Source organism: Dendropsophus ebraccatus, chromosome 2 (assembly GCF_027789765.1).
Source record: "Dendropsophus ebraccatus isolate aDenEbr1 chromosome 2, aDenEbr1.pat, whole genome shotgun sequence".
NCBI lineage: Eukaryota > Metazoa > Chordata > Amphibia > Anura > Hylidae > Dendropsophus > Dendropsophus ebraccatus.
In genome coordinates, this window is record NC_091455.1 from 43,754,924 (window position 1) to 43,780,248 (window position 25,325).

General features: G+C 41.9%; 1 long non-coding RNA gene across 2 annotated transcripts; it reads right to left on the bottom strand.

Annotated features, from left to right (window-relative positions):
• Window positions 1-13,690: 13,690 nt before the first annotated feature.
• LOC138784401 (uncharacterized) lies at window positions 13,691-22,278 on the bottom strand. 2 transcript variants are annotated; one of them, XR_011361834.1, is made up of 4 exons: window positions 21,961-22,278; window positions 21,591-21,721; window positions 15,762-15,815; window positions 13,691-13,900 (listed from the first exon to the last, which is right to left on the bottom strand). It is a non-coding gene; the product is annotated as an uncharacterized lncRNA (long non-coding RNA). The 2 variants fall into 2 exon arrangements; XR_011361835.1 differs by lacking the exon at window positions 21,591-21,721.
• Window positions 22,279-25,325: the final 3,047 nt, after the last annotated feature.

Sequence of the window (25,325 nt, forward strand, 5' to 3'; positions counted from 1 at the left end):
TCGATCCGAACCCGAACGATCGGCATTTGATTAGCTGGGGCTGCTGAACTTGGATAAAGCTCTAAGGTTGTCTGGAAAACATGGATACAGCCAATGACTATATCCATGATTTCCACATAGCTTTAGGGCTTTATCCAACTTCAGCAGCCACCGCTAATCAAATGCCGAATGTTCGGGTTCGGATCAACTCAAGAATGCTCGAGGTTCGCTCATCTTTAATCATGGCGCAAAAAAATTACACCTCACACAGCCCCATAGACCAAAGGATAAAAGCGCTATAAGCCTGGGAATAGAGCGATTTTAAGGAGCATAAATTTGTTAACAATGTTTTGAATTTTTTACAAGCCATCAGATACAATGAAAGTTATACGTTACATATCGTTGTAATCGTAACGACTTGAGGAACAGATAAAACATGTCAGTTTTTCAATTTTGTAGCAATTTCTTATGGTTTCGCAGCATATTTTGTGCAAAAATTCATTGCAAAGTACAATAAGTGATGCAAAAAATAAGGGCTCATGTGGGTCTGTAGGTATGAAAATGCAAGTGCTATGGTTTTTTAAGCACAAGGAGGAAAAAACGAAAACGCAAAAACAAAAATTAGCCCGGTCCAGAAAGGGTTAAAACATGTTAGAAAAAAATTGTAAATTGTGAATTTGCTTTACATCTACTGTTGATTTAGACTTTAGACACTTCCAATATACAACCATTTAATACCCTGTTGCCTTTGGTTACGTCCACTTCATGGAATCCACTAAAATGGTTGCATATGCTTTGTTAGGGTACAAACCCACACACCGTATACGCAGCAAATACGCAACAAATACGCAACAAATACGCAGCAAATACGCAGCAGTTTGATGGTGAAGATTTAATGCTGAGTTCAGTTATTTAGATCTAATCTGCTGCGTTTTTGTTGCGTATTTGTTGCGTTTTTGCTGCGTATTCGCTGCGTATCGCAGCAGTAAATACGCTGTGTATACGGTGTGTGGGTTTATACCCTTCTACTGCAATCTCCTGGTATGTTCTGGGAGTATTGGCAGTTGGTCTCTACTGTGCAAGCAAGTAAGAGGCATTGTGGGAAATTGTGTGCAATGGCACTTAATACACTGCATGGCAGAGAGGAAACTAGAAAATTTATGTGGTACAACTACAATTTTATCATCTTTGCTTAGTGGGAACCCCCCTCTAACTTTACATTGCAGTTACAGTAGCACTGAAAATTTTTTATGGAAAGCAATATGAACTATGTTTTACTATTTAACATTTATATGTATTATCATTATTGCCACGTTTTATAATCCGTGTGCTATAGATACTATTTATGGTCCGCTGTACTATGTTTAACAGCTAATTTGTGTTTCCCTTTAATTAGTCAGGGAAGAATTCTCGCAAGACTTCCTAGTCTTTTTATTTGGTGGTGGGTGATGTCACTACGTGCTTGAGAAAGAGGGCGTGTTCCTCGAAACGTCGCAGACGTGTGGACGTTATCCAACTTCAGCCTATTTGTGATGTGCAGCTGGTGTCTCTGAATGTTGACTGTCTTCCAATAGCCCTATGATTCGTGCACCGTGGTGATGTATATCTGAATTGTTACAAGTTTATGGATAATAATAGTTCATTGAGATAAAAAATCAAGAAAGTATTCGGTGTTGTGCATTTATTGATTGGATTCCTGGATTGGCCTGACAAGCCCCAGTACGCACACCATAGTGAGAGTGGATTGCAGCTTGGCCGAGTGGCCTGTAATTATTTCGCACTGAAACTTTACCATTACTTTTCTGGGATTTTTTTTTTTTTTGTACTTAAATATACCCATGCAGCATGTAAAAAAAATCCTGTGTTCACCTTCCTTGCTCCCCCGCAGCCTCTGTTGACGCGGCACCCGGTCTCTGCTGTATTCTACTTTCGGCACAAGACATTGCTGCTCAACCAATGAGTCTTCCTATTAAGTCTCCTAATACTTTCTCCAACAAACTTTCGTCTTCATCAATCTCCGATGTTAATGCACTCTTCATCATGTACTCTCTGTTTTACAAAATATTGTGCATGTTATTGTGTTCTTTTAATGTCTCTTCTTGTTCTAGAACACCGACTTTTTTGCAAAATTATGACTTTGTCACAGCGCCTCTAAAAATAGTCCTTATTATGTTCAGCTTTATCAAACTTGGTGAAGTGCGGTAGTTTGTCTTAATTTGCCTATATAATTGTACTTCTAGATTTGCCTTTGCTGTCACAGCAAATGTTTTAATGGATCAGAACTCTTCCAAGTTTGTTCCAACTTCTCTGAGAGCACTTTTTTTTTTTTTTTTTTTTTGTGTTCGTGTAATATTCTTTGTTATTCATAATTACGGTTCTTAGCATTTTTGTCACACATTCTACAAAGATGTAATCTGTTTTTCCCAACAAGCTTGACTGATCCTTTTATATCTTGTATGCATGAGTTACTACCACAATATACAGTAGACTTTAAAAGCATCTTGCATTATAATAAGTAAGCTGCCTTTTGTTCAAGTGCATTTTAAAATATTCAAGAAATCTCTGTTATTTCTATAATAAATGTCTGTAATCATTACGGGATATATTATTCAATAGAATGGATATGATGGAACCTTAATACCTAGGACATTGACATACTCAGTGATATTATAATGTCAAAATGACTTCTTTATGATTATAAACCAGGGGCAAAGCAGCATATGATTTATATGGAAACATTCTACTTGTCTATTATTTTATGTACAGTTCAATAGAATCTTGATGTTGAAAATACAATTGTGGAATATGACCTTAACAATTCAGGATTCTATATAGTTTAGTTCTCTGCCAAATATATGGATCCTGAAGGTAAGAATGAGTGATAAAGAGTCTGCTCAAAGGATTGAGCTGTATAAGTTACAATGTTCAGATCTGTACTGGACTATGAGAAGGGTGGAGACATAGAGGTGGCTATTGCTTTTAATTATAGATGTGTTCATGGTGTAGTGCTTCAACAGGTGTGGGCCCACTGTTCTACTATACCAGATTGACTTAGGAGCAAACTTGGTAGTGTAGTTGTAGGTTTTAAAGCAAATGTACCGCTGCAGTGAGAGCGGTCCTGCACACATCAGTGTGTCCGGGGCCGGAGGTAATGAGATGCAGCTGCAATCCCGCTGAGTGATTGGGACCCCCGCAGCATACTGTCCCAATCACGTGTACCGACGGGCGGGAGTAAGCCTCTTACCTCCTTCCTGACGGTTCGGCGATTTGTGCATCAGGCTCTCAGGCAGGCTCTATGCATAGATTGCTGATAACACTGATCTATGCTATGCTATGCTAATGATTGCATGTTTTACAGTGTAAAAAAGTGTAAAAAAAAAGTGTAATAAAAAAAGTTTTTAAAAGTATTTAAAAAAACCTTATAAACCCCCCTCCCAATAAAAGTTTAAAATACCCCCTTGCCCATTATAAAAATAAAAATATATAAAAAATAAAATAAACATATTACATATCGGTGCGTGCAGAATTGTCTGATCTTTTAAAATAAAACATTATTGTTCCTGCATGGTGAATGGCGTAATCGCCATTTTTCTGTTACATTAGTATGATATTATTAAAAACTAGAGATCATGGCGCAAAAAAGACACCCTAACCAGCCTGGTAGGTGGAAAAATAAAAGCACTATGGCTTTTAGAAGGTGAGGAGGAACACTGTATTAATTTGACCCGGACATCAAAGGGCTCTGTCTTGAAGGGGTTAATGGATCGGCGCCGGCACAGGGATGCTGATAGCATGGTCCTTTTTTTGAACCGCCACCTGGCTCCCACGTACCGTGCCGGTCTTTTTGGAAGCACTAGCCTGCCCCGGAGCACTGGGGGCAGGTCTACTATCCCCTGGTGTGACAAAGCCGCCTCCCCTCTGTAATGCAGCTCCATTGTTTGCAATGGACCCGGGTCAAACAGGGGAGAGGAGATCATCACACCGGGGGCTGGCGGGGCTGCCCTCAGTGCTGCGGGGCAGGCTGGGCTGCCCTCAGTGCTGCGGGGCAGGCTGGTGCTCTCAAAAAGAATAGAGACATGTGCGGGAACTTGGCAGCGGTTCAAAAAAAGGACCATGCCACTGGCATCACTGCACCGGCGCTGAGCCATTAAGGTATAATAACAAAAGCAATGTACTTGGTGGTACATTCACTTTAAGCTGTTATCCTGTGCCAGGGTATGGAAGCTGGACATTTGCTGCTAGGTGGTGGTCTGGGTATAGCAGGATAAGCAGTTGGCTTCATACAGGTATAACTTCAGCTTCGATTGGGTCATACATAGGGCGGTCAGGGTAGTACACAATGGTAATCAGGTATACAGGCATTAGTCAGATATAGGTTACCAGAACAGCAACAATATACTTCAGCCATGCAAAAATTGCAAAAGAGACTTCATAGGAGGGTGCACGGACTCTGGCCTGGTACACACATGGCTCCCTTTAGCATTTAATGGGTAAATGCACATTTTCTCTTCATATGGCTATCATGTGACTCGCATGCTTATGATGTGCCTTATATGCCTATGACCTGATGTCCGATACACAACAATGGCTTTTTAACTTGTATGGTATTAAAAGTTACCACAGGACTGCATACACCTTTTTATGGTACTACAGACCAAGGTAAAATTTTGTGGATACAGAATAATGCAAAGAAGTTTCTATATGTTAAAATACCAGGTCATTGCTGACCTGTTGCTAGACAAGGAGATCATTGGTGCAAGAGCAGTGGAGTGCTAGAAAAGTGAGTACAACTGTTTTCTATGTTAACCCATGTAGTATGAATAAATATTGTTAAAGTTTCTTTAAATGTACAAACCCCACTGCATCACTGTGCATAAAATAAAATGTTATTTAGCCTAGACTTAGCTGTTGCCGTCATTCTAACTTTGCGACAGCACGACGGCAGCTTCTTTCTTTTTCCATCTGTGTCACTTTTTGTAATATTATACCAGACTTCATAGAAAATATGGTACAATCCTCATCTCAAAGCTGTCACCTTTACTTTCCAGCTCCGACTCACATTCCATACAAAGAAGTAAGCATCTCCTCCTGTGTAAGGTATAGCATTTTAGCCAAAGGTCAGATAAGGTTTGTAATCTGAAATAAAAGATCTCGGCAGACCGAAAAACTCAAATCCCCACAGTTTGGAATCCAAGAGCGCAAAAAAAAAAAAAAAAAAAGAATATCCAGGACCTAAAAGTGAACACCTCTGCAGTATTAAAAGCTAAGTCCTTTGCCGTCTCTGAAGTTAAGACTTGTGAAGTCATAACAAGACAAAATAGCTTTACTGGAATTACTTGTTACTTTGATGACATCAGAGAATATAAGATGTATTTGGGAGAACGATAATTGTTAAGGGAGAAGTCTGGCTGGGGGGAGGGCAAAAAAATTAATTGGGGCTGGGGGGGGGAGACATATAAAAGAAGTTATAGTCACCTGTGCAGAGCCGCGTGCTGTTCCCGCCAGCTGTCTTCTGAGCTCCCCTCCCGCTACGTCACAAACTGACTGGGATGGGACAGCGCTGAAGTCACTGATTGGCTGAGCGGGCTAAATATCACCCATCTGTGTTGTCGAATCCAGGTCGTGAAGTACCCAGAACCCGTAAGAAGATGACAGCCTGTGGGGTCCAGGAGCTCTGTGATGCGGCGCAGTGTGGGCCATGGTAGAGGTAAGCATATTCTCTTTTTTTCAATACCCACCCCCTGCCCATTATCCCGTTATGATTCCCCCCTCCCCCCAGTGGCATATTGCAATTCATAATACCAACCGATGTGTTTGTGTAAGTACTTAATGAATATGGAGGAAGTTATCAGTAGAATAATATGAAGCAAAATCTAACAGCTGTATCGGTGACTGTCACCAAACAACTTCAAATCAACTGGCATTATAGAGTTGTAAATTATTTCTATTCAAAAATCTCGAGTTGTCAGTCACTTATCAGCTGCTGTATGTCCTGCGGGAAGTGGTATATTCTTTTCAGTTTGAAACGGTGCTCTCTGCTGCCACCTCTGTCCATGACAAGAACTGTCCAGAGCAGGAGAGGTTTTCTATGGGGATTTGCTACTGCTCTAGACAGTTTCTGACAATAACAGAGGTGGCAGCAGAGAGCAGGGTGTCAGATAGGGTGCCAAAACTCTGGCACCACTTCCATGCAGCAACATATGGAGCGCCACCACCTGACATATTGGGAGAACTGTGACCGCCAGGGCAAATTGCAGTCTCTCTCTAAACCAACTCCCCAATAAATTATTCCCCTACTTTAAACCACCTTTTTTTTTAACATACAAAGTAATTTTACACCTTAAATTATTAGCATAGTCCTTTAGCAAATACCTCTAGTCAATTAACATACTGTATATTTTAAAAACCCTGTGGGAGATTTATCAAACTGGTGTAAAGTAGAATTGTCTCAGTTGCCCCTAGCAACCAATCAGATTCCAACTTTCATTTTCCAAGAAATCTGTGAGGAATGAAAAGTTGAATCTGATCGATTGTTAGGGGCAACTGAGCCAGTTCAACTTTACACCATGTTTGATAAATCTCCTCACCTCCACCCCCATTTTTTAATGTATTGCCTATGACCAACTTATCAACACCAGCTTAATGCTTAGCCACAGTCCAATGTGCAATCAATGTCCCAAGATCAGGATTATCCAGACACATACCCATAACTATGGTTCAAAACAGGAGATTTTCATTATTTTTAAACATAGCCGTGGGGTCTTAACCCTGGTACTTGAGCTGAGGAATCTTACTATTCGTGTCTCATTTTTCAAGACATGTGTGTTAGACTAGGTTCACACTGCGTTTTTGCAATGTTTTTTTCATCCGCTTTATTTGCAAAAAAAGGATGAAAAACGGATGCATTTGCGTGCATCCGTTTTGATCCATTTTTCCATTAACTTCCATTATAAAAAAAACGGACACACAAAGGCATCCGTTTTTTCATCCATTTTTTTCCCAAAAAAAACGGATGAAAAAAATGGATTGCAAAAACGCAGTGTGAACCTAGCCTCAACTGGACCAATACTGTTCTTGGGGTTTTTAAGATATCACAATAGTCCTTAGAGCTTGCACAATGGTTCCGGATAGGGTACTTGTTGTGTGAGGTTTTAATGGCTCTTGTGATTTCTTGAGTGCTTTAAAGCTATAGGAAGGGTTCCTGATGGTGTATATATCCCAGAGGATGATGTCAGTGATGTAAGAAATCTCTAAAGCTACTATCAGCAGCCATCTGTTGCTGAGCGGCAGGTTACTCTGCCTTATAGTGCATTCATCCGTAAATGGTTGTTTTTTGGTTTCTGTTGCCTAAAACCCTCAGCGGATGCGCAGCTCTATTTATGCCACCTTATAGCGGGAGCGGATAATACACAGTTCAGTGCATAACTACCTAGTTCAACACTGAAACTGCGTCAGTCTACAAAGTACTGACGGGCATAAAGATCGGCTGATGGTTTTATGCAGCAGCCGTGGAGCAAAATGTGAGTGCACTATTAGGCTATGTTCACACTACGTAAGTTTCCGGCCGTAGCGCGCTCCGTGAATAAGCGGCAGGAGATTTACGTAGTTTGCGTACAATGGAAAGTATACGATCTACGGCTGCACAGTTCACACTACGTACGAACTTACACCCGGATCGTATGCGGCACCGTAAATAATGAACCAGACCATAGTTTCGGGACGGAAATGCTGTAACTTACGCCCGTAGCGTAACATGCGGTCCCGTACAGAGTGGTGATTTCTTCTTTTTTCCACTTTGTTTTGCCGATCCAAAAGGTTCTGTGGGGTGTCCGGGGCTAGCCGAAGATATCCCAGTAAAATACCGCTGTCAGATCGCTACGTACGCCGCTCGGGAAGCGTACGTAGCTTAGTTCGCGGACCTTAAGTAGCCGGCCGGAGTTTTACACGTATATGTCCGGCCGCGAAAAATATGCGGCCGGACATATACGTAGTGTGAACATAGCCTTAAGGTGAGGTTTTTTGGCAGTGACCAAAGCGAGAGTAGGACGGTCCCTCCCATACTCCATCAGGGGTATCCCCCTTCCCTATTAATTTAAGCTGAAGACAGCTTAAACACCCCAAGAGATGCACGCATGGGTTGCGTCTTGCACTTTATCGAATCAATAATCTGGTGTTGATATGTATGCATGTCTTGGGAAAAGCTGGAGGCTTATCTTTTTTATAAAGAAAATAAACTACAGTGGGAAAGTCTTTTGTTTAATACAATCAGTGTAAAGCCTTCTTGAATGTGGTCTTTTCTCCAATCTTTTCTCTTTTCCTGGTGGGGTTTTATGGTCAATTTTAGTGTATCCTAATTGACTAGGTTTTAATTTCCATTTACTGCCGGAAAACAGTAATTTTACATGACATGTTGAAAAATAAAAATTAGGTTCCTGGGGTCAAAAAATTGGGGCCTTTCTTTTATTTCTCCAGTATTTTAACAAAAAAAAAAGGAAAGTCCTGCTACAGTTACTAACCTCAACTGTCTGTTCCAGGCCCCTCAAGGTAAAAGAGAGTCCGAGTGATTCTGCTGCCATATCCGGATGTCTGTCCCAGGCCCCTCAGGGTCAAAGAGAGTCTGAGTGCTGCCCCTGCCCCGTCACCTCCTGATCCACCTATGTTCACTGCTGTCCTGGGAGAAAATAGATGTTACACCGCTGGTCCACTGATGTCCACTGCTGTCCTGGGAGAAAATTGATGCTACGTCTCTGGTCCACTGATGTCCACTGATGTCCGTGGCAGAAATTGGATGAGTGACTGGCTGATTGACATTTTTTTAAGTTGGGATTTTCCAATATTTGACAATTTTACAAGAACATGCATTAACAAATGTGTCCTTCTGTAATAATCCCAGAACTGTAGCTACTATAGTTTGGCTGTGAGATTTGATTCACAAATTTGACCCAAAATACTTTTTAGGTGAAAAGCATTAAAAATAGATGACTTCAGTTAAAACAATCATTCACCTGATGTAATTTAACAATGTACGATCATTTTAACTGACCGATGACAGCCTGACTTCAACGGGGATAAAGTTAGTTGTGTTTCAAAGTTTTAGCTGATAGATGAAAAATATTGCGCCCATGATAATCTTTCGGGAGAGGATTTTTTCTGAACGTTCCCAGAAAGGTAGTTTGTTGTCCTTTGACCAATGTCAAAGATCATGTGTAACCAGCCGTAACATCTGTAGTGGCTTATATGGACTAAAGTGTGTTAAATGTATTTATTCATTAATTGTGATTGTTCATCTATCAACCTACAATGTAGCTTTCCAGTTATGTGAGCAACCCATTGGCATTACCATGGCTGTACCTAAAGTGTGAGTTCAGGCAGTAAAACACAACCAACTGAATAACATTAAGCCCTACCATTTCTACCAGGATTCAGCTCTCTAGGACCTGCACAACTGCAATCTTAGAGAGACAGATGAGCAGCAGGGACTCAGATTCAGCGCCTGTGGTCTGTGCTGATCAGGTGTTTCCCAGTCAACAGCAAAATTACTGTTAAAGGGGTTATCCAATATTAGATTTTCTAGAAACTGCCCCACTCTTGTCTCCAGGTTGAATGTGGTTTTGCAATTTAGCTCTATTCACTTCAATGGAACAGAGCTGCAAAACCACACCCGAACTGGAGACAAGATAAGTGCTTTTTCCAGAACATAGCGGCCATGTTTATGTAATAGGTAACCCCTTTAATTCCTTCCCATCTGATCCACATAAATAATCCCAGGCAATGCAGTATGGAGCTGGCTAAAACAAGTAAAGCTAATAGAAGGTACATTACACATAACAGTAAGAGCAATCATTTTTTCATACTCTTGCAGACTGATATTAATGACTTTCTTAGGTTTTTGGATTATTCGTATTACTGTCTTCTACACTTTATCTAACTAGCTATAGCCTGTGAAGCAGGGATCCCTTAAATGCATTTCCTGTAAAGGTTTCTGGAGGGGGTTAATGTTTAACACCATAAATATGATTAGTCTGCTTCTAAAAGCTGAATTTATAAAGCTTCCATTGCTATGTAAGCTAGAGGGTGGCACTACACTACACCAAACTGTACCAGACAAGTATTGACATGTGGTGTCCCACCACGGGTGTTGCTATTGGTTACACCCTTCACAAAAGCCTGTATTTTTAAGTATAAGTGGTAATGTAGCAGTACCAGAGTTTCGCCACTAGATGTCGTTGCTACTAGTATGTATATCCAGATATTGCACAGCCGTAGGAATAAAAGGGTTATTGTTTTGTTTATGTATCACAGTAGGAGGTCTTTTGCCTTAGACTCTGTAGAGGTAGGACGCTCCTTACAATTTCTTTTCAAGCAACCTTACTACACACTATGCAGTGTTAAGTCATTACTAGAGAGGACAAGTCAAGGATCATCCTAATCCACGCCGTGGACAAGAGGAACACAGTGCAGGACAGTATCCACACAAAGTAATGGAACTGATCCGGATAGAGCAAAGTTGCTAGAAGCCTACGCACTCTATCTCGCAGCGTGGGTGTCATCAGAGAACACTGACCAATCTGTTCATCCAAGGTAACAAGGTCTAGGGCTTGTGCCACCCTCTAGGACGGGTCACCCGACACTGGTGGGCAATAGGTGGTGCAAAGACCAAAGAGTCAAAAGACTGGCACAAGTATTCTCTCTACTTTCAAGTATTCTACTTTTTCTACCTCTAAAGTTCTGGCAGAATACAGTACTAATTGGGCTGGGACTGTCTCGACATCCTCTTCTCTACTCCTCTGATATTTTCTACCTCTCAGCGCGCAACCCAGCCAGCACGGCTGTGTCATTCCTTTTACTCTCAGTACAGATCTGTTCCTCTCCAAAGTATTAAGTAACTTATCAAGACAAAAGTATACTGTACTGTCCTGTATCAAGTATTTTCCCAGTAAACAGAGCTATACCTTGGCCAACCACTACATCAGTGGAGTTACGCTGTTCCAGCTAACCTGTGACCGACTGTGTGTCCCTGTATGTCACTACAGACATACACCACAATGGTGAGTAACAGTTGCAGATACCCGGTAACATGTCTTTAACAGTAATACACATTCCCCTTACATACACATACTTGGTTGCTCTCCATTATGATGTGATGAAGATATAGAAACAGTTACATGTGCAATTTCATAAATAACAATTGGATGGCTACTTCTCTAATGGGAACTGGCCAATGGATTGTTGAGAGTCTGAACTATGGGTCCATTTACACAGAAAGATTATCTGCCAAAGATTTGAAGCCAAAGCCAGAAACAGACTATAAACAGAGATCAGGTCATTCAGGAAAGCCTGAGATTTCTCCTCTTTTCACATCCATTCCTGATTTTGGCTTCAAATCTTTGGCAGATAATCTGTCAGATAATCTTTCTGTGTAAATGGACCCTAATGCTGGGTTTACACGAAGCGATAATTCGCCCAATCGTACGATTAACGATTTCCAAGTACCGATTTTTCTTTTATAACGATCAGCGTTTAGATGGAACGATATATCGTACAGAAAATTTGTTTTGCGATCGCTTAAGCCTATCTCGCACATAGGAAAAATCAGTGAAGGACTGTTTACACGGAACGATCGGCGAATTTTTTGTGAACGACGAACGATGATTTAAGAACCTGTTAAAAGATCAAAATGAACGATTTCTCGCTTGTCGTTCGATCATGCGCTGCGTTTACACGTACGATTATCGTTCGAATTCGAATAATCGTTATCGTGCAAATTCGCACGATAATCGTTCCGTGTAAACCCAGCATAACTGTATTCAATTGGAAAACTGTTTGAAAAAGACTTAGCCCTTAAATATGTGTTTCTCTTTTTAAATGTCTGTTTAAGGCCAGATTCACACATAACAGACCCACAGCAAATTCGCAATGAAATCCGCTGAGGATCCATTGCCTGTTGGTTTCTATGACAGCTCAGTTAACCCCCCGGCGGCCGGAGCATACTTTACCCTGCTCCACATTCCGGCTTGCTTTGCTAGACGTCCCGCTCCCAGCTGGACTTCCCGCTCAGTCAATCAGTGGCTGCTGCAGGGCAGTGAACTGATTAGCCGAGCGGGACATGCAGACGCTGGAAGCCCCTGAGGAATGTATTCTCATAGAAACTAACAGGCAATCGAATTTGCAGCGTGAAATCTGCTGCGGATCAGTTACTTGTGAATCTGGCCTAAAAAGGAGCTGACAGCATGGATATGCATATGTCTGTGCTGCCAGTTTCCCATTGCCGATCACACAAGCAGTGCATACTTACCTTCTGCTTCTCTTTGGCCTCTTTGATCCGGCCTGTTCCTAAAAACATTTTTTATCCTTGGGCTGACCGTGTTACAGAGGTGTGTCTGTGTCACTGTCTGCCCCTGTCTTGAACAGCTTCTGCCTTCCCTGCTCTCTGGCCGATGCTATTTCTTCAGGCCCTCACCCTGCCTTTTTTCAGAATAATTGACAGCGGGAGCACAGAGCAGCATGGAAGGTAAGTATGCACTGCTCGTGTGATCAGCAATGGATAACTGGCAGTATGGATATATGCATATCTATGCTGTCAGTTTCCCTTTAAAATAAAAAACTATTAAGGTCTGGGTCCATGAATTACTCTGTATAGTTAAGTCTACCTATATTATAGTCATTGTCTTTGAGTCATTTTAGCCTACCAAATGCTGGATTTCCAAAGGTGACAACAGCTAATGGCAGCTATTACAATGTTTATATGGCTGGTTGCACATCCTTCCACAGACCCTAAATGACTCATAAATCTGCATTGCAAGATAGAGTTGCAGGTTGTTGACTACTGACAGTTTATTGTATACTAGTATTGCATTTTATCACTTTTCTGTTTACAACCCCTTTAACAAGAACTTCTCTGTTCTACAACATAAACCATTGTTTCTATGTATTCCAATACCTCCAGTTGGTGCCAAGCCTATCCACTATATTGAGTTTAATAATTCATGAGGCTGCAAGATATATAACCCTGGAACATTCTCATTTTTTGGACGCATATATTTACACCCTGCCCATTCTTCACTATGTCACCATAATAAAAGTTGCGTTTCACATATAGCCCGCTCCGTATAGGCTTCTAAAATTAACGGGACTAGAGAATAGGATGCATGGACGGCGCCAATACTGGAAAATCAATTTGAAGGCTATATTAATACTTTATGGCAGGTTTTAGTTTTCACTGACGTGATGGTGAACCCTGCGAAGTGGTGAGTGCAAATGTTTACATTTTAATAAGGAAACTGAAAACCATACATTTCAGGGAAAACACTGCTAATACATTGCATTTATGACATGCGAGGTTGCTCACCGCTGTGCGGAGAGCACAGAGTAATGGCTGTAATATGCACTCTAAGCCCGATAGTCTCAGTTCACAACATGCCCTAATTTCATACTACAAATCTTTTAATGGCAGTTATATTTTAATTAATGTGATTATGTTCTGCCATTAGCGAGCCCTCCCATAGCATATTTCTTCTGCCAGACCCATGAATGCCAGTAAACTGCGAACATAAAAAGGCTGTTTGCTTATTAAATTTAAAGACACAAAGAGACATTAGTTCAATTTATTCATCGGTGGCAAACACATGCACAAAAGCCGGTCGCTGCAATTATCTCCTATAATTAACTCTAATTTATATCTGCCCCCCCCCCATCCATAGAAAATGCCATTTTTTGTGTATTAACAAGGACGCTTGTAAAGCTTGTTAGTTTTATTATTTACAATCTATGTAGATAGCTATAGAAACCAGAGTAATTATGGAGGCCATATTGTAAATCTGACTTGTGTAGGTTTTTTTTTTTCTTCTTCTTTTGCCTCTTCTCGTTCTGTATGCCGCTCGCGACATCAATTTGTTTGGGATGTCTAATGATTGAAATGGTGCTGTAGATGGAAATGGATGTGATGTTAGGAAGAAAAGAAGATCTACAGTTTTCATTTATCTTTGCGGCAATACAAGTGCTTTGTCATTATCTCGTGCATATGGTTTCATTATTTCGATATTCTGTTACATCGCCTCTCGCTATTATGCCTCTAAAGCCTTCAGGCTACAAGAGCACTTATCTATCCTGATGACTGTTGAATCATTTAAAACAAGTTATAAGTGAAACAATTAAAATGATATTGGTTCACAATTATATTTATGGCTGCCAGGCATAATGAAATATGCGCCGGAGCAGTTGGAGGTTCTCGGTAAAGGATATGAAATGTGGTTAAACAGAGGGTAAAGGAAGCTTTAATGAAAAACTAAAGTGTAAGAACACATTAATTGTAGGGAAACATTTAATTTAATTGAGAACAAAGGGAAGGTAGAAATCATATTAGCAATGTTTTATGAACGCCGAGAGATGGGAGAATTACAATGTCATCTGTCACATATTGTATCTCTCTCGTCAAAAAGGGAAATTAAAAAAAGGCACTTCTTAACTTTAACAAGAGCAAAGCAAATACAGGGAGTCGATTTCGGGAGATCGTTTCCATTTTGTTATGGATGTCATTGCATTCACTTAAGTACAATAGATGTTATTAGACTTAGTGCTGTGTTTTCCCCCATCAAGTCAATCTTAGGATATTAAATGTAATAAAGCGCCGTGCTATTAATGAGTCTTATAGAACGTTCAGGGTGGGTAGAGACAGAGCTTTTATTTTCGGAAGAATTAGGAGAATAGAATGATTCGCCATGACTTTTATAGGGATGGGTTTTATGGGCGATGACTGACTAAGCATTGCCTCATTCATACACATAGTAAACTATTAGGACTAAATGTTGGACTTAAAGGGAATCTGTAGGCATGGCCCGAGTTGCTGACATTGTTATATAGGTCACAGCACCCTATTCAATATGGTACTTTTAGCAAATCCGTTCATGTAGCAGAAAATGTGCAATCATTTTGTGACCAAGAGTCAAAGAGGAATTGTGGCTCTACGGCTGTGCCAGGCTTTGTCATGTCTCCTCCCTTCTCCTTTTGAATAATAATTTCTTATAGCTGATGATGTGCATGTCCTGCGTCCCAAAAAAAGATGATCGAACATCGGAAAATCTTCAAATCTGTCAAACCTTCCGCATTTGATTCCCGATGCCTTCCCAGTCTGTGGGGAAGGAGGAAACAGCCTGGAATTCTGGGATTCAGCCTAGGTAATAGGCGGTACCCGGACTGTCTCCTCCTTCCCCACGGACCGGAAGGCATCGGGAATCAAATGCGAAAGGTTCGACAAGGTTTCAGTTTTATAGAACCTAAGATTTTCCGATGTTCAATCATTTCTAGTCCTAAACTCATTTAAGCCCTATAGCCTGGAAGAGCGGCACATGCATGCTGTAAAGCAGTAAAGCTTACTTACATCACTGCGCATGCACTGCTCTTACTGGCTACAGCGCTTGAGTGAGTTTAGGACACAGGATGTATGCGTCATCAGCGGAGGCCAATATGAAATTATTATTCAAAAGGAGTAGCCAAGGAGAAGGCATGACAGATTGTGGAACGGCTGAAGAGCCATGGGCAAAGGCAAATTCTGGCACATCCACCTTCTACTAGCTTGCTGCCAGCACATTCAACAGATGTCACATGCGCTATTCAGAAGTAAATCACCGCCATATTGTCATTACTTATAAAACATAACTATTACTTATAGCTGGTTTAAAAAGTATGTCATATACTCTATATACAGTATTCTCGCACACACTATACATGAGAGTAGGAGGAAGATACAATAAGATAAGTAAAAAAGAAGGGTGGTTTATACTCACAATATTCCATAGATATCCCCAGCTTCCTGAGATGGTTTCCTGTCACCCCGTGTCCTCAAATTAAAGGAATAAAAAATTCCACAGATTAAAAATAAAAAAGTCACTTAATACTTGGGACAAACCCTAGTCTTTTTCCTCTTCAAAACATGGGAAAACATGGATACAACCAGGTTCACAGAGCATAAGACACCAGCCGTTCTGTGACCCGGCCGTGTCACAGAACGGCCGGTGTCTGTGAAGATCATCCCAGCTTATTTATGTTGAATTGGGATCTGGGCGCATCCATGTGCTCCCGCACCCCAATTCACCATAGCACACAATACAAAAGTGCGTCCGGAGCCACACTTTCCATTGCGTGAACTGACAGTTCTGTGCGGCCGCTATTCATTGAATACTGGCCGCAAAAAACTGACATGTCAGTTTGTCACTATGGGCCACATGTATCATCCGGCGAATGGATGATTTTTGGCGGAAAGTGCCGATTTGCGTATTTTTTATTCGCAAATGGCCGATTTGCGAATAAAATATTCGCAAATCGGCACTTTCCGCCGAGTACGCCAGGGGGGGCGGAAAGGGGGCGTGTAGTGAGTGGAACGGAGGGCGCGGACTCAGAGTCCGCGCGATTTACCATCCGTTCCGCCCAAATGTACGCCGAAAACCTACTCCAGTCCCCAGCTGGCGTAGGTTTTCGACGGTGCGCATCGGCGCGCACGGGATTTATGTAGAGGCAGTCCGCCTCTACATAAATCTCCGTAGCGCCGGAGCTGCGGGGGCATTTATAAGTCCGGCGTAAAAAACGCCGGACTTAATAAATGCCCCCCTATGTGTATGCACTCCGTCTGGGATTCCATTGATTTCAGCGCAATGCATATTTTGAATTAATGAGGCTGTTGTTGCAAATCGAAACAACAGCCATTCTTAATTTAAAATATACATTGTGTGAACATGGTCTGTGGCTGTATCCATGTTTTCCAGCCAGCTTTAAGGCGGCATCCCACTTCTTCAACTGTAATCATCAGGTTTCTACACATTTCTTTAAATTTGATCATTCCTATAGATGAAACTATAAATAGTTTATTCTTGTATTTCCTACTAAAAATGTAATTTACCTTCCATGAATAGTAAAAGGCTAAGAACTTCTAAGTTGATCTTTGATCCAGTATTCCTCCAGCTTTTCATAAACATAGACACCAAGTAACCTTTCAAAATGTTGTAATGTCAAAGATAATGGTCAAAAATGCCAAGGTTATAATCTTGCTTGCTTTTTAAACAATTCCCCGGCACTATTTTAAGATCTGTAGCGCTGAAAGATTAAAAATAATGACCTTGCTATTTTCGAGACTAGTTTCTGAAAATCCTGCCCAAAGATAACATCTAGCACCGGGCTTTAATTCTGACAAGAGGGAAGAATTTTATGTGTTTAATATGAAAATGTACATCCATATTAATTTGCTCTGTGATTCCTTAATAGCCCATAACTCATTTATTATTATCTATAGATGAGGAGATAGAGGTTTCCAAAAGTAGAAAGATTTGAGTGATTCTACTAACAGGACGGAGCTGTGACCATTTTAACAAATTTATTTTCGGGACATTTATCCTAATTGATAGGTCGAATCAAAAAAAGTCAGCATGTATTGGGAGTAACATACAGCACTGAAAAAAGGAACTGTGACTGTAATTGTCATGTAGAAGATGTGGGGGAGTGGCTTCCTCCATCTTGGATTGTGGACTCCTTCCCATGGGGGATTTAAAGTGAATGTTTTACTAGAAATTATAAAATAAGATGTCTATACTACCTGGTTGGGGCAGCTGAGCAGATTCTAACAGTGCCGTCTGTTCCTCTACCCATTATTGAGATTTTCTGCACTATGTATGTATGTGCTAGTGTGGTGCACTGGAAGCAGATCCAGTGCACCGATATCCCTTCCCCTCATGGATGGGCCAGACTTGATTCTCAAGGAGGCGCATCACTGAGGGCAGGGGATATTGGTCCACTGCATTTGCATACCTGCATAATGAAGAAGATCTCGGGAACCGGGCGGAGGTTGGAGGAACTGACGGCACACTTAGAATTTGCTTACCGGCACTGATCAGGCTGTAGAGAATTCTTATTTTGTAATTCTTAGTGGTTCATTCGGTTTAAAGCCAATGTTTAACTGCTACATCGCTTTTCTGATTATTACATGGATAGAGTGGCACAGGCACCACTTTTTTTGAACCATGTCCCAGTTCCAACGTATGGTGCCATTCTATTCCAGGGGTGAAGCACTGGAGGGGGGCTGGCCGGCCCCACTGGGGGAAACCCCTGCCCCTCTATAACATGGCTCCATTGATTCTAATGGAGCCGCATCATAGGGGGAGGGGGTTTCATCTCACTGGGGACGGGCCGTCAGGCCTCCAGTGCTCCTCCCCCCATTTGGTACCCGGGAATAGAACAGCACTGAAAGCAAGAACCTGCCACGCTCTATCCATGTCAATATTAGAAAAGGGATGTACTGGTGGTACATTCGCTTTAAGCAGGAAATATCTGGATCCTACAGGCTCAGAATTTTTGGGCTTAGCTTATTGCTGGCTTAGCAGAGGCATTTATATAGTGTAGGGCTCGTCACATTTAGGTCACCTTATTTACTCTAATGGTATGCTGAGATCCTGAGATCTATAGTAGCATTGTAATTTTTATAATATCCATATCTAGCCATGTTTTTCTATTGCTGGATAACTTATTTAAGGCTGGCTTCACACTGCCTTAAATCCTTGGCAAAAACACCAATAAAAAAAGCTTTTTTTGTTGTTGTTGCAAAAACGACAGTTGCCAGATGTTAGCTGGAAGTCAATGGATGTTTTTGATATGCCTTACACACATGGCATATTTTTTTTCTCTTCTTTTGCGGCTGGCAGTTTTTCCAAAATACAGCATGCTGAGGGTATGGGTTTTATTTGGCAAACTGTGGTGTTTTTTCTCACATAGACTTCAATGGGATTGTTCTGGTTGTCTCAAAAACATCATTGCTGTGCGTATGACCTTTTTTTCTGGTGTTTTTGTCACCTTTTGTGTTCCAGCAGCTAGGTCACGCTAGAAAAAATGCCAGAGAAAACGCAAACACATGGAAAAACGCCATGCTCCACATTGACGTTATTTAAGGAGGTTTTTTTTTTTTTGGGGGGGGGGGCTTATAAACGCCAGGCAACAAGCATAACAAGCATATAAAAGCACACCCAGTTGTTACAGAGTAAGAAACCTACAGTAATAGAATAAACTCAAGAGAAAATAAATTTGTCATTGTGTGACAATCTCTTTTATGGATACATAGAAATGTTTTAGTGTGACCAAAGGGGGAAAGTAAAGGAGAATTTCAAAAGGTTTTCTATGAATATACAATGAAGGTCATATTATAGATAAGGAATTATTATTGGTCTCAAGGTTTAGATCACGGCTGATCAAACATTGATAACCTATCCCAAGCCGACTGAAGGGGCCACACTGCCAATCTGTGTTTAGCTAGTACAGGGGCGGATTAAATTTACTAAAGGCCCCGGGCTTTTAACCAAGCCTGGGCCCCCCCACCCCACTGTAACTATTGCAGCACTAGCGTACTGTTCATAGTATAGGTTAGATAATGTCAGGATGCCCTGATTTGTGCAGTGATTTTTTTGCAAATCATGGCAAAATTGTAGCCAGAGACAATACAAACAATACGAACAAAATCTTTTTAGATGGCCATGGGCCCCCCAGGGTCTCGGGGCCCCGGGCTAACGCCCGAAACGGACCTATTATAATCCACTTCTGAGCTAGTATGTAGCAATAATCTTAACCCAAAAAATCTAACTACTACACCAAATGATGAACGTAATTTCATGATGAGACTTTGTAAGATTTTAATTTGAGATGTGATTTATTGTTAAGAGTATGAACAATACTTTTACAATTACTATTTAGGTTTAAGAGTGAACCTACATTTTTACGAATTGCAGTCAGATACTGAAGCATTTTCTTTTTTTCTATTGTTTTTAACAGCATTTAAAGATATGCTCTACAGCAATCCCCATGGACATAACCACGGTGGCAGGGGCGTAGCTTATGTCTCATGGGCCCTGGTGCAAGAGTTCAACTTGGGCCCCCCACCATAGGCAATGCCACGCCACTTCAAGCGCCACTCCCAATCACAATGTGCTTGTTCTGTACAATTTTGCTACAATAGTTCTGTGGGGCTGCTGCAACTGAATCTATGCTGTGGACAGCACCAAAAGCAAATTGCTCCATTCACTGCATAGTGGCCCTGCTGGGTTACTGCAGCTCAACTCCTGATACAATATATGGGAGCTAATCTGCAGTAACTCTGAATAGCCGTTACCTAGGGAAGAAAGCCATTTGGTTTTGTTTAAAGTGCAGACTCACCTGTGGCAGCCCTGCAGAACAGCTAACCAGTGGGTTTTTGGCACCCTGATCCCATATTGATATCCTGAGGATCGGCCATCAATATGTGGAATTGGAACCACTATAGGTGGGTAATAGGGAGATTTAGATAAGTGTATTTATGTATATATAACAATTTTTACTAATTACCCGTACTAGCTTGACTGTTCCCAATACACTGGCGGGCTGAAATGGCTACCTGCCTTCTTTCTGCTCCCTGCTGGGCTGGCTTCCAGCCTCAGTCTGCCACTATTCCTCTCTGGTAAGCTGCAGGCTTAAGGGCCTGTTCACACTTAGTAAAACAGGCAGAAATTCTGAGCGGAATTTCCACTACAGACTCCACTCAGGGTTCTGTCTGTCTATCTTTCTCAATGTGATCTCACAAGTCAATTCTTTGCATGGAGAGCCGTGTGAGATCACATTGAGACAGATAGACGGTACTCCGAGTGGAGTCCGCAGTGGAGATTTTGTTTGGAATTTCCAACTGTTTTACTCTCTAAAGGAGAAGTCTAGCAATTTTAAATAATTGGCAGCGGGTAGGGAGAACATACTAAACAATCATTACTCACCTCTCCCCATGTGCTGCGTCACAGGCTTCGGTAACCCCGCTGGAAGGCATTTTACCACCCCTGAGTTCTGATCATGTCACAGCACAGGGAAAAACGCCAACCTGGCTGAGAAGTTATTCCCAGGGCCTGGTGGGGGTCGCTAAGTGGCAATATAGTGCTGGAGAGGCAAGGTAATGATGGTATATTATGTCACCTTTAAGATGCTGCATGCAGCTTCACTTCCAGTGCAGCTTCTTCTCTGTCCTGAGTTCTGACACTGCAGTCTGCACCCCCAGCATGCAGACATAGGCGTAGCGATGCCGACAAACTATGCAGGAAACAAATATTCTTACTGTTCATATACCATCATACTAGGGGATATCTATCCTTTCTGCTGCCTAAGGGTATTTTCACACAGAGTAAAGTCAGCAGAATTCCATGGCGGAGCTCTCTGCGGCGGATTCCCCCCTGCCATCTGTTTTAATGGGACGGCTCGTGCGACTCCACTTTTGCCACTCTCCGCTCAAAGAGCTGACATGAGCTGACATGTCAATTCTTGGAGCGGAGAGCCACGAAAGCAGAGGAGGGATTCCGCCGATTTTACTCGGTGTGAATTGGCCCTAACGCCAAAAACGTCACACAGCCCGACACTAAGCAATACTAGTGAGATCATGACAGATATTCAGCACCATGTGGAAATAAGCATCAGGCAGGATCGATATAACTATCATTAGCTGTTGAGAGATAAAAAAAAAAAATAACGGTAATATATATCTATCAGCCACATATACAGTATGCATGCACACCTGTTACACCTACATGACATATAGTTACACGTGTAGACTAGGACATACGCACACTCACCATCCTAGAGGGCCCTGGTATCAGGGTTTGTCCTACCCAGCATATTATGGGGACTGGGGGTCTCTGGGCACAGGACTATGACGCTGTCACTGCCCTGCTCTCTCAGGTCGGCCTGGCTGCACCCACACAGACTGTAATAGAGAACAACAGACTGTAATAGAGAACAAGCTCCCCCTTCCTCTGACTGGACCTCTGCAGCCACACAAGAATGATATTATGGAGGCTGGAGCAGCCATACATGACAGGAGAGGTGAGAGGGGAGCACATCCCGGATGTCAGGAGGACATGACTGGGGAGCAGCTGTAATATTATCACTCATTACCCTGCCCTCCTGCTCCATCTCACAGTACGCAGATCACCACACACTCACCTGCTGTCCTGTCATTGTTGACTCCAGGGCTTCAGAGGAAATGCTCAGACTGCTCAGCCTGCGCCCCCTGCAGGCCGGGAGGAGCACTGGCTAAGGCAAAACTGTCACTTCCCCTCACATGTGGTGCGTCCCTGGGCACAGCAGCTCCTTACCGCAGTAACTGTACGGCCTGGGGGAGAAGCCTGGGCCCTGCACAGCGTTCTGGCAGAGGATGGGATCAATACATACAGTGGACAGGAAGTGGGCAAACCCGGGCGGATAAGGACACAGTAAGTTCATAACGGAAGGGGGTGAAGGGCATGTTGGGCCCCCCTTGGCTGGCGGGCCCGGTCGCCATGGCGACCGTTGCGACCACTGTAGCTACACCACTGCATGGTGGTCATTTGTATGGGAGTTTCTCAGCCTGTTTGACCCGTGCAGAGGTAAATAGGAGTCATTTACAAATCTGTATAACTTTCTTCTACCAGTTCATTAAAAAAAAAAATTCTCCAGAGCACCCCTTTAACCTCTTAAGGACATATGACGTACCCCTACGTCATATGTCCTCACTTGCACTTCAAAGCGGGGCCGCGCGGCGGCCCCGCTTTGAAGTGCCGCGATCCCGCGTGCCGCGTGTAGCCCGGGACCGCCGCTATTAGCGGGCACGGTCTGATCGCCGTGCCCGCTAATTAGCTAATCGGAGGCAGCTGTCAAAGTTGACAGCTGCCTCCGATTACCGGAGGCAACGTTTCCCTGGGGTCTAGTGGGGGAGATCGCTCCTCCGGGACCTTGTCCCGGAGGAGCGATCTCCGTTACTGATGCCGGCCGGGGACGCGTCCAAGATGGCGCAGTCCTCGGCTCGGCACTCGTTCGTTTTCGGCTGCAGCCGAAAGCAAACGAGTGCCGATCTCATGGATCTCTGCAGCATATCTATGCTGCAGAGATCTCAATGAGAGATCACAGTGTATATACTAGAAGTCCCCCAGGGGGGCTTCTAGTATATGTGTAAAAAAAAAAAATAAAGTGTTGTTAATAGTAAAAAGCCCCCTCCCCTAATAAAAGTCTGAATCACCCCCCTTTTCCCAGGTTTTAAATAAAAGTAAACAAATAAATAAATAAATAAACATGTTTGCTATTGCCGCGTGCGTAATCGCCCGAACTATTAATTAATCACATTCCTGATCTCGTACGGTAAACGGCGTCAGCGCAAAAAAATCCCAAAGTGCAAAATTGCGCATTTTTGGTCGCATCAAATCCAGAAAAAAATTAATAAAAAGCGATCAAAAAGACGTATATGGGCAATCAAAGTACCGATAGAAAGATCACATCATGGCGCAAAAAATGACACCTCGCACAGCCCCATAGACCAAAGGATAAAAGCGCTATAAGCCTGGGAATGGAGCGATTTTAAGGAACCTATATTGGTTAACAACGGTTTGAATTTTTTACAGGCCATCAGATACAATATAAGTTATACATGTTACATATCGTTTTAATCGTAACAACTTGAGGAACATGCATAACAAGTCAGTTTTACCCCAGGGCGAATGGCGTAAAAACACATTTCCCCCAAATAAAAGAAATGCGTTTTTTTTTTCAATTTCACCACACTTTGAATTTTTTTCTGGTTTTGCAGTGTACTTTATGCAAAAATTCATCCTGTAATTGCAAAGTACAATTAGTGACGCAAAAAATAAGGGGTCATGTGGGTTTCTAGGTGGAAAAATGCAAGTGCTATGACCTTTTAAACACAAGGAGGAAAAACCGAAAACGTAAAAACGAAAATGGGCCACGTCCTTAAAGGGTTAAGCCTAGTGGCCAGAAATAACACTGTAGTAAAAAAAATTTTTTTAAAAAAGTTAAATACTTGGTAATTTTCACATTCCCTTTAAGAAGTAAGTAAAACTTTCTGAACAAATAACACAAAATAAAGTCAGATATGTCAATGTCTTAAGATGCCAAATCCAGTTAATACAGACACAAAAAGTGCTAAAAATCACTAAAGTTGGTCTGGTCATTAGGGTTAATAATAGGAACTGAACCTGGCTCTCTAAAAGCTGACCTGTATTATCAGGTAGGTATAATTACCAAGTATGTCCATAGCTGTCGAGTCTTAGGTAAAGTGAAATATAGACCATGTTTGTTATATTGCTCTTATATCCAGTTCTATCCCTACTGAGGTAATTAAAGTAACTAATTGACGGAGCGGATAAAGTGTGAAGAATATTGACTGCTACAAACCAAACTCTGGAGGCCACAAAACTCATGTGCCAGCATGATTATGTGCAGTCGGCTGACATAAGACTAATAAAAATAGATGCGTAAAATACCAGGCAACACAACTACATTGCAATATATACAGACACATCTATTGTGTGATTGACAGATACATATTGATACTTTCTGCAGGGTGTCTGATATCAGTGCGGCAGAACAGCATTAAGACTAGACTGATAATGACCAATAAGTACTGAATAACTCCAGTTCTAACTATGCCAGCACAACATTTCTTAAAGGGGACTACGCAAGGCTTACTGACCTTCACTACTAAAGGTATGGTGTAGGATTAACTATTTATACACATCTGTGCAATACATTATATTGCAACATATGCTCGAAAAGTAGAAGGAAAGGTAAAGAATTATTGTGGCTGATTTATTACGTTATGCAGATAAATACTGTGTTTGCATTGGCTAATAGATTATTGCATAATTACGACCATTATAGTGTTTTTTTATGCCTATGCTTTATCTGATATATATTGTATAGCGATATACCTATTTTAGCAGAATCAAAGACAAGAATTGCAATTTGAATATTTAAAGTGAATGCACCATCAGGTGCATTCACTTTAAGTGTTGCATATGAATTAAACAGCTCTGGCGTGGGAAAGCCAGTGCCGCTGTTCTTTTTTGAACCATGGCCCGGTTCCCATGCACGGCCCTGTTTTTTTTTACTGAGCACCGACCTGGGCTGAAGCACTGGAGGCGGTCCAGCCTTTCCCCAGTGGGAGAAAAACCCTTAGTATCATTGGAGCCCTTAGTATCATTGGAGCCACATCATAGAGGGGAGAGGGTTTCCTCCCACTGAGGGTGGGCCGGACCGCCTTCAGTGCTTCAGTCAGCATCATTCCAGATTCTTCTGTATAGGATTTAATCTTGATCTTGATTTAAATGTACAAAATACCATACTATTTCTGCCATTAGGCACAAGAGACATGTGCTGAGGTGCAGCCATAATGGAAAGGGAGGATAATTTAAAATTATGCTGCTATCTCTGTTGGTGGAATAGAATTTTTATTTAAAGTGTACCAGAATTTTTATTTAAAACTTATTTAAAGTGTACCTGTCATGTCATAAAGACATGTCAAAAGTTTTGATTGTTAC